The sequence below is a fragment of the Penaeus chinensis genome, chromosome 18 (assembly GCF_019202785.1).
Source record: "Penaeus chinensis breed Huanghai No. 1 chromosome 18, ASM1920278v2, whole genome shotgun sequence".
Lineage (NCBI taxonomy): Eukaryota > Metazoa > Arthropoda > Malacostraca > Decapoda > Penaeidae > Penaeus > Penaeus chinensis.
This window is the reverse complement of record NC_061836.1, coordinates 1,373,881-1,386,380: the sequence shown is the minus strand read 5'-3', so window position 1 is coordinate 1,386,380 and position 12,500 is coordinate 1,373,881.

The window sequence follows — 12,500 nt, the reverse complement described above, 5'->3', positions numbered from 1 at the left end:
AAACACACAACACACACACATACACACACGTGTGTGTATATATATATATATATATATTTGTTTTTTCCCCAATTTATTTACTAGTACCAGTGCTAAAACCGCACAACACAGCAATGCACTGCACGCAGCTACGAAACAGGAAGGTCGTTAATCGAAATAATCTTCATCTCTCTTTCTCTTTACAAGAACGATGATTCGATCTCGTGAAGCCTGGTTTACTGCTTCGAATGTCGTCTACCGTTTATGGGATTTCAAGAGATTTGGTTAACGGGCGAGAGGAATGTTCGGCGGAAGTTTTATTACTATATAGGTATTTAGTCTGTAATTATTTGTCCTGAAAATTGGTCGAAATCCAAAGAGTGTTATGAACCAGTAGATACATATCCTCATTCAGTAGTATGTTCATGTTATTATTCAGTAGTATATATAAACACTGGCGGATTTTAGCTGCATTGAAATATCAGGCAGGATGGATCATTTTAACGATAATAGCATACAATATTAGCTGGGCTTCGGTCAACGTAGGTAACAACAGCTGGCGATTGTGGAGTGAAACTCGTGTGGCGTGTCCTCTTTGCTGGCTGTGCAGGAGAGCGTTTTTTATATGTGTATATTTTTTTCAAAAAAATGTCTCTATATTTTTTTCTCTATAATGGGTGTGTGTTGTGTGTATGTGTGTGTGTGTGCGTGCGCGTATGTGTATGTGTTTGCGTGTGTGTACATCAAATAGTACGTATAGGCCTACCCCATATCTTGTTACATTCTATGGCCACGTATTCTAAAATTATGACTCCATTTATGATGGTTTCATTTATATGGTGTAGGTGTAACTGGCGTTGTATGATAATAAAAAAAGGGTAATGTTATGGAGATTCGTAGAAACAAAAGGCAAATTAATAGATGAATAAAGATCAAATAAAAATGCAAAGGAAGAGAAAAAGAAAAGGAAAGAAAATAAAGACGAAAATAATAAGACAAAGAAAAGAGAGGGTATAACGAAGAAGAAGAAAATGAGAAGATGAAATGAAAACTAAGAAAGCAACAAAACAACAACAAAAAAACAAAAAACAACAACAGGAACAAGCCCCCTCCCCCCTCTGCCCTACCTTTCCAATAACACCAGAAAGGAAGAAAGTGTGAGGCAGTCTATTGATTCCGAATGACAATGGGAATTTTTTTTCCCCGTCCATCTTAAAGACACCGAATGTCCTTTGGCTGAGGGAAGGCGCGGGCGACGGCTCCCTCTTTGCGCCAAGACTCGGCCGAGAAGTTGCTTGTGTCGACGCCCTTGTTTGCGGATGGGTGGGTGGGTGAGGGAAGGGGATGAGTGGGTGGGTGAGGGAGTGGGTGAGGGAAGGGGATGGGTGGGTGGGTGAGGGAGTGGGTGAGGGAAGGGGATGGGTGGGTGGGTGAGGGAGTGGGTGAGGGAAGGGGATGGGTGGGTGGGTGAGGGAGCGGGTGAGGGAAGGGGATGAGTGGTGGGTGAGGGAGTGGGTGAGGGAAGGGGATGGAGTGGGTGGGTGAGGGAGTGGGTGAGGGAAGGGGATGGGTGGGTGGGTGAGGGAGTGGGTGAGGGAAGGGGATGTATGGGTGGGTGAGGGAGTGGGTGAGGGAAGGGGATGGGTGGGTGGGTGAGGGAGTGGGTGAGGGAAGGGGATGGGTGGGTGGGTGAGGGATGTGGGTGAGGGAAGGGGATGGGTGGGTGGGTGAGGGAGTGGGTGAGGGAAGGGGATGGGTGGGTGGGTGAGGGAGTGGGTGAGGGAAGGGGATGGGTGGGTGGGTGAGGGAGTGGGTGAGGGAAGGGGATGGGTGGGTGGGTGAGGGAGTGGGTGAGGGAAGGGGATGAGGTGGGTGGGTGAGGGAGTGGGTGAGGGAAGGGGATGAGTGGGTGGGTGAGGGATGGGTGAGGGAGGGATGGGTTGGGGTGAGTGATCAGGAGGTGAGGAAGGGGATGGGTGGGTGGGTGAGGGGAGTGGGTGAGGGAAGGGGATGGGTGGGTGGGTGAGGGAGTGGGTGAGGGAAGGGGGAAATGGGTGGGTGGGTGAGGGTGGGTGAGGGAAGGGGATGGGTGGGTGGGTGAGGGAGTGGGTGAGGGAAGGGGATGGGTGGGTGGGTGAGGGAGTGGGTGAGGGAAGGGGTTGGGTGGGTGGGTGAGGGAGTGGGTGAGGAAGGGGATGAGTGGGTGGTGAGGGAGTGGGTGGGGGAAGGGGATGGGTGGGTGGGTGAGGAGTGGGTGAGGGAAGGGGATGGGTGGGTGGGTGAGGGAGTGGGTGAGGGAGGGGATGGTGGGTGGGTGAGGGAGTGGGTGAGGGAAGGGGATGGGTGGGTGGGTGAGGGAGTGGGTGAGGGAAGGGGATGGTGGGTGGGTGAGGGAGTGGGTGAGGGAAGGGGATGGGTGGGTGGGTGAGGGAGTGGGTGAGGGAAGGGGATGGGTGGGTGGGTGAGGGAGTGGGTGAGGGAAGGAGATGGGTGGGTGTGTAAGAGGCCTTAGTACAATGGCTAGCAGGGGTAGTCATAGTTGTTGACGGCTTGACTCTGTATCAAGGAAGAGCACAATGCAGCAAAGGGAACACGCGAGACGTTGTCTTAGGGTAAGAGCTGAGCGGTGTCGCGTGTCCGGCCAGCCACCTCTGGGGGGCGGAGGCTGCTGGTGACCTTGTTAGGATGTCATCTGGGAGCGAATTGAGGGTCAGATGAGGTCAGATATAATCGTCATCTAAGTCCTCGCTGGTGTGATGTTCTAAATTTGAGTTAGAGCCACGTAGTCTGTTGGTCTAATGGCTTACACAGACCGTGCTTATGTACACGTTATAGAGTGGGTGGGTGGGTGAGGAGGGGGATGGGGAGAAGATGTGTAGGTGGGTGAGGAGGGGGAAGGGTGGGTTGAGAAGGAAGGGGGAAAAGGGTGTTGTTGTGATGGAGGTGATGGGGGGGGGGGGGGGTGACTGAGGGTGAGTGTTGTGATAAAGATGATGTGCTGATAGAAATGTTGATGGTGGGTGGGTGGGGGAAGGTAGGTTATGGTGCTGAGGGGTAAAGGTCTTGATAGTGACGGTGAGGGCTATGGTGATGGTGTGGTATTCGGTGATGGTGATGCTACTGGTGATGAGGTGTGGTGACGATTGATGAAGGCGATAGTTGCTGAGGGTGATGAAGTTGATGGTGAGGGTGAGGATTATGATAATGACGGTTGATGGCTGATGAGGGTGGTGATAGTGGTGAAGATGGTGGTGTTGGGGACTGGAATAATTGCGGGAGTGACAAGGATGAGGACGCGGTTTTGCAGATGTATGCTTCTGTGAATATGTTTTAGTGAGTGCGTAAGCCTACATGTGGGCTATGTGTACACGTGTGTGGGTGTGAGTGGGTGTATGTCTATCTGTCCCTGTGTGTGTGCGCGTGTGTTTGACCGTGTACAAATAACAGTGTGCCTTTACGTTTACACATATAACCACATACCTGCATGTACGAACACACACACACACACACACACACACACACACACACACACACACACACACACACATACACATATATATGTATGTGTGTATATATATATATATATATTTATATGTATGTATGTATGTATGTATGTATGTATGTATGTGTGTGTGTGTGTGTGTGTGTGTGTGTGTGTGTGTGTGTGTGTGTGTGTGCGCGCACCTACGGGCGTGCGGGCGTACATGGATGTGAGAGACCCCGTTTTATGCAGGTTTCACCCGATAATTGTCAACCCGCGGCCGCCGTCCGCTGTGGAAACTCGTTATTAGTTTTTCATGGCCTCCTGTCTGCTGTTTTATCAGCTGACTGTTTGGATGTATTCATGTATTTCCTTTATTCGGACTATTCATCGTTCTTGTCATTAGTGTTGTTGTTATCATTATTTGTATCCTTCTTATTGATATTATTGTTGTTAAGATGATGATGATGATGATAATAATGAATCTACTACTTATAATAACTGCTATTGCTATTATTGTTATTACTATTATTGTCATTATAATTCTTTTTTCTCTTCTTATTATCATTATTATTATTATTATCATTATTATTGTTAGTATCATTATTGTTATTATCATCACCACCATCATCATCATTATCATCATCTTTATCATCTTTGTTACTAATGTTATTATTATTATTATTATTGTTATCATTATTGTAATTATTATTATTATTATTATTATCATTGTTGTCATTATCATCGTTACGATCATTATCTTCATAATTATGTTTATAACTATTATTATTATTAATATTATCATCATTGATATTATCATTATTATCATTATTACTATAATTATTATTAGTAATAGTATTATTTTCATTATCATCATCATTATTGTTATTATTCTTATCATTATCATTATCATTACTATCATTATTACCATTGTTATTTTTATAGTTATTATTGTTATTACTATAATCATTATTATATTTTTATTTTTATTTTCATTATTATTATCATTACTAGTGTTGGTATTATTATAATTTACACTATTAATATCATTATTATTATTATTGTCATTATTATAATCATTGATATAATCATTGTTATCGTTATCATTATGTGAGAGAGAGAGAGAGAAAGAGAGAGAAAGAGAAAGAGAGAGAGATACAGAGAGAGAGAGAAATCAGGAGAGAAAGACAGAAAGGAAAATACATTCGCCTTGAGCCCGAATTCTGGACTAAAGGTTAATCAAGTTCCTTTTGAATTCAGTCCATCGTTCTCGCTGATCGATCCTCCTCCTCCTCCTCTTCCTCTTCTCTCCTCTTCTCTTCCTTGTTTCGTGTCCCTCGTCCTCTCCTCTCTTTAACCCCTTCCCCCTTTCTCTCTTCTCCTCATCCCATTTCCATTTTTCTCCCTCAATCCTTCGTTTCTCTCATTCCCTCGTTTTCTCCTCTCCTCATCCCCTCCTTCTTCTTCGCCCTCCTCCTCCTTCTTCTTCACTCTCCTCCTCTTCTTCCTCCTCTCGTCCTCCCTCCTCCTTTCTCCCCTTCTTCTTCTACTCTCCTTCCCTTCCCCTTATTACTATGCCTCTCACCCCCTTCTCCTCTCACTTCCCACCTCCCTCTCTTTTCCTTGCCTTACCCTTCTTCCCTCTTCTCCTTACTGTTAGCACTCACCCCCTCCTTCCCTTGGTCCCCCCCTCCCCCCTCCTCCCTTTCTTCTCCATCTCCTTTCTCTCTTTTTTCTTCCTCTTCTCCGTTTATCCTCACCTTTCTCTTCTTGATCTGAATCCACATATATATATATATATATATATATATATATATATATATATATATATATATATATATATATTTTTTTTTTTTTTTTTTAATTCCACCTCTCTTCCTGTCTCCTTTCTCTTCTTTCCTCCCTTATCTTGTCTCTCTATTTCTTATGTTTTCCTTCCTTCCTTTCTCTTCTCAGACCCCTTATCACGTTTTCCTCAATATTCTTCCATGCTTTCTCTCTTCCTCTCTGTCTCCTATTCTTCCTTTCTAGTTCCTGAATAAACCCCACTACCCCATCTTCTCCTCTCCTTCCCTTTTCTCCCACTCTCCTCGTCTTCTCTTCCTCTCTCTCCTTACCCTCACTTTTTCTCTCTTTTCCTCTTCCTTCCCCTAAGGATCAGTTGTATTATTATGCTCATCATTTCTATTATTATTATTACTATCATTATTACTGTTATTATTACTATTACTATTATTATTGCTGTTTTGTTGTTGTAGTTGTTATGATTATTATCATTATTATCATTATCATTATTATCACTATTATTATTATTATCATTATTAATGTTATTGTTATTATTAATATTATTATTCTTATTTTTATTAATATTATCATTATTATTATTATCGTTATTATCATTACTGATATTGTTATCAATAACATTATTATTATCATTATTTCCTCCCTTTCCTCCTTTCCCTCTTTCTCTCCCCTTTGCATCCACCATCTTCATTTCTCTCTTCCCTCTTTCCTTCCTCCTCCCTCTCCTTTCCCTCCCTTCTGTCCTCCCCCTTTCCCTCCTCCTCCATCCTCGGTACCCTCCCTCTCCTCCATCTCCTTTTCTCTTTCCTGTCTCCCTAATCTCTATTTTCCCTCTACTTTCCTCCCCCCTTTTCTCCTTCCCTCTTCCCCCTCTTCCTCTCTACTCTCTCTCTCTCCCCTTTTCTCCTTCCCTCTCCCCCCTCTTCCTCTCTACTCTCTCTCTCTCCCCTTTTCTCCTTCCCTCCTCCTCCCTCTTCCTCCTCCTCCTCTCTACCCTCCCTCCCCTTTTCACCTTCCCTCCTCCTCCCTCCTCCTCCTCCTCCTCCTCCTCTCTACCCTCCCTCCCCTTTTCTCCTTCCCTCCTCCTCCCTCCTCCTCTCTACATTCTCTCCCCTTTTCTCCTTCCCTCCTCCTTCCCTCCTCCTCTCTCCTCCTCCTCCTCCTCCCTCGGACATTGTGTCTCTCCATCCGGGCTTAAAATTGGACCCCGATAGTTCTTGTTCGCATCTAAATTTCCTTCGAAAAGCTCTTTGTCGCCTCCCCACACGCCTCCCTCCCTCCGCCCAAGCACCGCCCATATTCCGCTCTCACTCCGCCCTCCTTTTGCCCTCCATTCTTCCTCCCTCCGCCCTCCATCCGCCCTCACTCCTTCCACACACCGCCCACTCGCCGCTCTTACTCCGCCCACACTAACACCCCCTCCCCCCCCCACCCCATGCTATTTCGGTGACTTCCTCTCTGCCTTTGACTTTCCTCTTGCTTTTCGTCTTCTGTCGTTTCTTGCTTCTCCTGCAGCTTCTTGGTTCTTCCTCTCTGTTCATGTTTTTTGCGTCCTGTTTAACTATTATTAATATCATTATTATTGTTATTATTACTGTTATTAATATTATTATAATTATTATTATTATTATTATCATTATTGTTATCATTATTATTATTATAATTATTGTTATTATTGGTATGATTATTATTATTTTATCATTATTACCATTGCTTTAATTTACAACTACTACTACTATTTCTATTACTACTACTACTACAGCTACTTTTATTATTCTCATCTTTATTATTCTCATCAGAAAAGAGAGAGAGAGAGAGAGAGAGAGAGAGAGAGAGAGAGAGAGAGAGAGAGAGAGAGAGAGAGAGAGAGAGAGAGAGAGAGAGAGAGAGAGAGAGAGAGAGAGAGAGAGAGAGAGAGAGAGAGAGAGAGTGAGAGAGAGAGAGAGAGAGAGAGAGAGAGAGAGAGAGAGGAGAGAGAGAGAGAGAGAGAGAGAGAGAGAGAGAGAGAGAGAGAGAGAGAGAGAGAGAGAGAGAGAGAGAGAGAGAGAGAGAGAGAGAGAGAGAGAGAGAGAGAGAGAGAGAGAGAGAGAGAGAGAGAGAGAGAGAGAGAGAGAGAGAGAGAGAGAGAGAGAGAGAGAGAGAGAGATAGATATATTAGAGAGAGAGAGAGAGAGAGATATAGAGTTTGTATGGATATATATATATATATTTATATATATATATATTTGTATATATATATATATATATATATATATATATATATATATTATGTATATGTATATATATATATATATATATATATATATATATATATATTATATATATATATATATATATAGAGAGAGAGAGAGAGAGAGAGAGAGAGAGATAGAGAGAGAGAGAGAAAGAGTGAGAGAGAGAGAGAGAGAGAGTGAGAGAGAGAGAGAGAGAGAGTGAGAGAGAGAGAGAGAGAGAGAGAGAGAGAGAGAGAGAGAGAGAGAGAGAGAGAGAGAGAGAGAGAGAGAGAGGAAGAGAGAGAGAGAGAGTAGAAAAATCTGAAAGACTTCAATAGAGTAGGAACGGAAAAATAAATCTGAAAATCCGTATTTTAGATTCAATTCAACTATTAATCATATTTTTTTTTCTCTCGTGAATGATAGATTCGAATTGATTTAGTAATGAATCTAGATTATCTTTTGATAGATTGGGCATTTTTGTGAAGACAGAAGGGTTTGTTTGATCACTGATACACGTGCGTGTGTCTGTCTGATAATGATGATGATGATGATGAGTATAACAGCAACAACAACAGCAATGATATCATTAAGAATAATAAAATTAACAATAGTAATGGCAATAATAATAATAATGATGATGATAATGATAATAGCAGTAGTAATAATAATAATATTAATAATAGTAATTATGATAATAATAATAATAATAATAATAATAATTATAATAATGATAATAATAAGGATACAAATAATAATTGTAATGGTAATAATAATAATAATAATAATAAGGATAATGGTGATGATGATACTACTACTACTACTAATGCTAACAATAATGATTATGATAAAAATATGGATGATAATAGTAATAGTAATGTTAAAAACAATAACAACGATAATAATAATGACGATAACGATAATGGAACTATTACTACTTCTGCTACTAATGACTCAATAATAATGATAATAATGATAATGACAGTAACATTAGGGATAATAACAACGATGGTGATTATAATGATAACAATGAAAATGAAGATTAAATACTTAAAGACGAGAGAAGAAAACCGGAAATAGAAACAAAAAAAAAAAACACAGCAATGAAAATAATGACGTCATGTAGATACGAACAGCGAAAGTGCGATGACAAAAATAAATAAATAAATAAATAAATAAACAAGCAGATACAAAATGAAGCATAGAAACACACAAATAAGCAAAAACATAAACCTAGGATAATGCAAAAGGGAAACAAAAGCCTCAGCAAGGAAAATGGCAAGGAAAAACAACAGGGTAAAAAGCAAAAGAAAAAATATAGAGGAAATGAAGAAAGAGGAGAAAGACAGAGTAAGAAAACTTTCGCATTATGTTGGGAAATACAATAGAGATGCTGCTTTTACGTCCGTGTTTTTTTTTTTCTTAGTTTTTGTTGTACTATAATGCATGAAAACACGTATGTATTCATATTCACATAAACACACACACATACATATTGAGATCACAGACACACAAATACATACATGCAGACAAACACAGACACATACATAAATGCAAACAGACAAACACAGACACACAAATACATACATGCAGACAAACACAGACACATACATAAATGCAAACAGACAAACACAGACACACAAATACATACATGCAGACAAACACAGACACACAAATACATACATGCAGACAAACACAGACACATACATAAATGCAAACAGACAAACACAGACACACAAATACATACATGCAGACAAACACAGACACACACATAAATGCAAAGAGACAGACACGTACACACACATAAATACATCCAGGCAAACACGGACACACACATAAATACATACAGACACACGCATAAATACATACAGACAAACACATACACACGCATACTTATATACCCACAGAGACAAACATACATACACACACGCACGCGCATACGCACACGTACATACATATACGCATAGACAAATGCACACAGTCACACACACAAACGCACTATAGCTCTTTATGTCTATCAGTTTTGTTTGTCTATGAGCTCATCCTCTCTTCCTCCCTTTTACCTCTCTCCCTTTTCGCCTTCTCTCCATCCATCTCCATCCTCCTATTTTCCTTTCCTCCTTTCTCTCTTTTCCTCCCTTTCTCCCTTTCTACCTCCCTCCTCTCTCTCCTTCCCTCCCTCCCTCTCTCTCTCCCTTTGGCCCTTCCTACCCACTTTCTCCCTCTCCCCCTTTCCTCCCTGTTTCTCCCCTCCCTTCTTTCCCTTCCTTTTTTGTTTCTCCCTTTTCTTTCCCTCCCTCGCTCTAGCCCTTCCTTCTCTCCACTCCCTCCCTCCCCATGGCCTTTCCCTCCTTCCCTCCCTCTCTCCCTCTTTCCCTTCCCACCCAATGTACCTCTTTCCCTCACTCCCTCTCTCCCTCTTGCCCTTCCCTCCCTCCCTTTCTCCCTCTGGCGCATCTCACCAAATCTCTCCCTTTCCCTCCCTTCCTCCCCCCTCCCTTCCTCCCCCCTCCCTTCCTCTCTCTCTCCCTCTCGCTTTACATTCCTTGCCATTCTCCAGCTGACACACGATGGTCACCAGACGCGCGAAGGAATACGTCAGGGTTATGAGCCGTAACTCACGATAAAAATACATAAAAGGAATTTACCGGACGGAAATAACGATCCAACGGGGGTAAGAGAGAAAGAGAGAACGACGGAGAGAGAGAGAGAGAGAGAGAGAGAGAGAGAGAGAGAGAGAGAGAGAGAGAGAGAGAGAGAGAGAGAGAGAGAGAGAGAGAAAGAAAGAGAGAGAGAGAGAGAGAGAGAGAGAGAGAGAGAGAGAGAGAGAGAGGGGGGGGAGAGAGGGAGAGAGAGAAGAGAGAGAGAGAGAGAGAGAGAGAGAGAGAGACAGAGAGAGAGAGAGAGAGAGAGAGAGAGAGAGAGAGAGAGAGAGAGAGAGAGAGAGAGAGAGAGAGAGAGAGAGAGAGTGAGAGAGAGAGAGAAAAAAAGAGAGAGAGAGAGAAGAAAAAAAAATGCAGGGGGATGGGGGGGGGGGGGAGAGCTAGGTTCCTGAGATTAACACAAACCAGGTTTTATTTTCTAAGGTCAAGTACTCTTATTCCGGTAAGTATATTCCGCGTGAAATTGTATGTTCAGGGATGACTATTTATTTTTTCCGATAATGTTAACATTTCCAATCTCACAAATATACAACCACGTCACAAATATATTCACGCAAATGTACATACCGCTGATATATGTAGACAACACACAACAACAACAATTATTATTATCATTTTGATCATCCTTATTATTATTACCATCATTATTATTATCATCGATATCATTATTATTACTATTATTAGTATTATTATTGTTATCATAATAATAAGCTTTATTATTATCATCTTAATTGTTATTATCATTATCACTATCACTATTATCATTACTATTTTTATTTTCATTATTATTATGATTATTATTATCATTACTTTTAGTATTATTATACCATTATTATTAATATCATTATTATTATTATTATTATTATTATCATTATTATTGTTATTATCATTACTATTATAATCATTATCATTATCATTATCATTATCATTATAATCATCATTATTACAGGAAACTAAATGCCATTCAAGCTGCACATTCACTCGACGTCGATTTCCAATTTGACGGCGATAATGATGACTGCGAGATACTGAATCGGAAAACGATCTGCTTTGGAAGTAAAGTTCTGGATATAAAAGCTAAGTGAATAGAATTAAAAAAAAAACTACGAAGAATTTAGAAAGGAAAAGGATATAAGAAGGTAAATAAATAACAAAAGGGAATGTAAGAGTTGGTTAAAGTTAATAGAATGAAAAAAAGGTAAGACTATGATAAAATAGAGAATATTAAATAAGAATAAAAGAAATAGAATGAGAATGAAAAGTAAAGGAAAAAAAAAAAAATGGTTATAGAAGCCAGGTAAAAAAAAAAAAAAAAAAAAAAAAAAAAAATCGGGCGAAATTGCTGTTTCTTTCCACTACCAGGACGAAATGGTGGGTCAATTACCAATATCATTAACATCAATTATCATAAATTTTACCACCTTACCGTTTTCTTTAAATGGAAGAATTTTTGCTGGTGCCATCCTTCTGTTTAATATTCGTAACTTTTTTCAGGACAAAGTTTGGATATTTGCATCTTTGAAGAAAAGCCTTATTTTTGGCAATGTGCTCTATTGGCTTTTGAAAGAGAGATATTTCTTGTTTGAGAGTATACATGTTATATATATATATATATATATATATATATATATATATATATATATATATATACATACATATGTATAATATATATATATATATATATATATATATATATATATATATATATATATATATATATGCATATCTACATATATACATATATATATATATATATATATATATATATATATAAATATATATATATATATATATATATGTATATATTATATGCATAAGAGATAGAGAATGAAAATTAGATATTTTTGTGATATTTGAAATGGTGGAGGAGGAGAGGAAGAAGTAAAAAAGACATAAAAGAGAGCAGTGATGAAAAAATGAAAAAAAAAAAAAAAGAGAAAGAGGAAGAAGACGAAAAAATAATCGATAGCAATGGATATTGATAACACATAATAATAATGAACAAAAATAAAACATTTATGATATGCATAATAAATACAAATTTATTTGATAATAATAATAACAATACAAATTATGATATGATTATTTTAAAAACAAATAATAATGATAATAATCAATAATTAATTTTTTTTATTTATTTTTTCTTTAACAATGATAATAATAGATAATAGATAATGATAATAATAACAACAAAAAACAAGAAAAGATTAACATAATTTGTAAAAAAAAAACAGAGACATGATTGCAGACGGACAGAGAGCAAGGAGAAGGATGAGATAGAGGAACAGGATTCAAAGTTCAGAAGCGACGGGACCAGATAACTCGGATTGTGACTTCGTCAGAACAATTGAAACATGCACA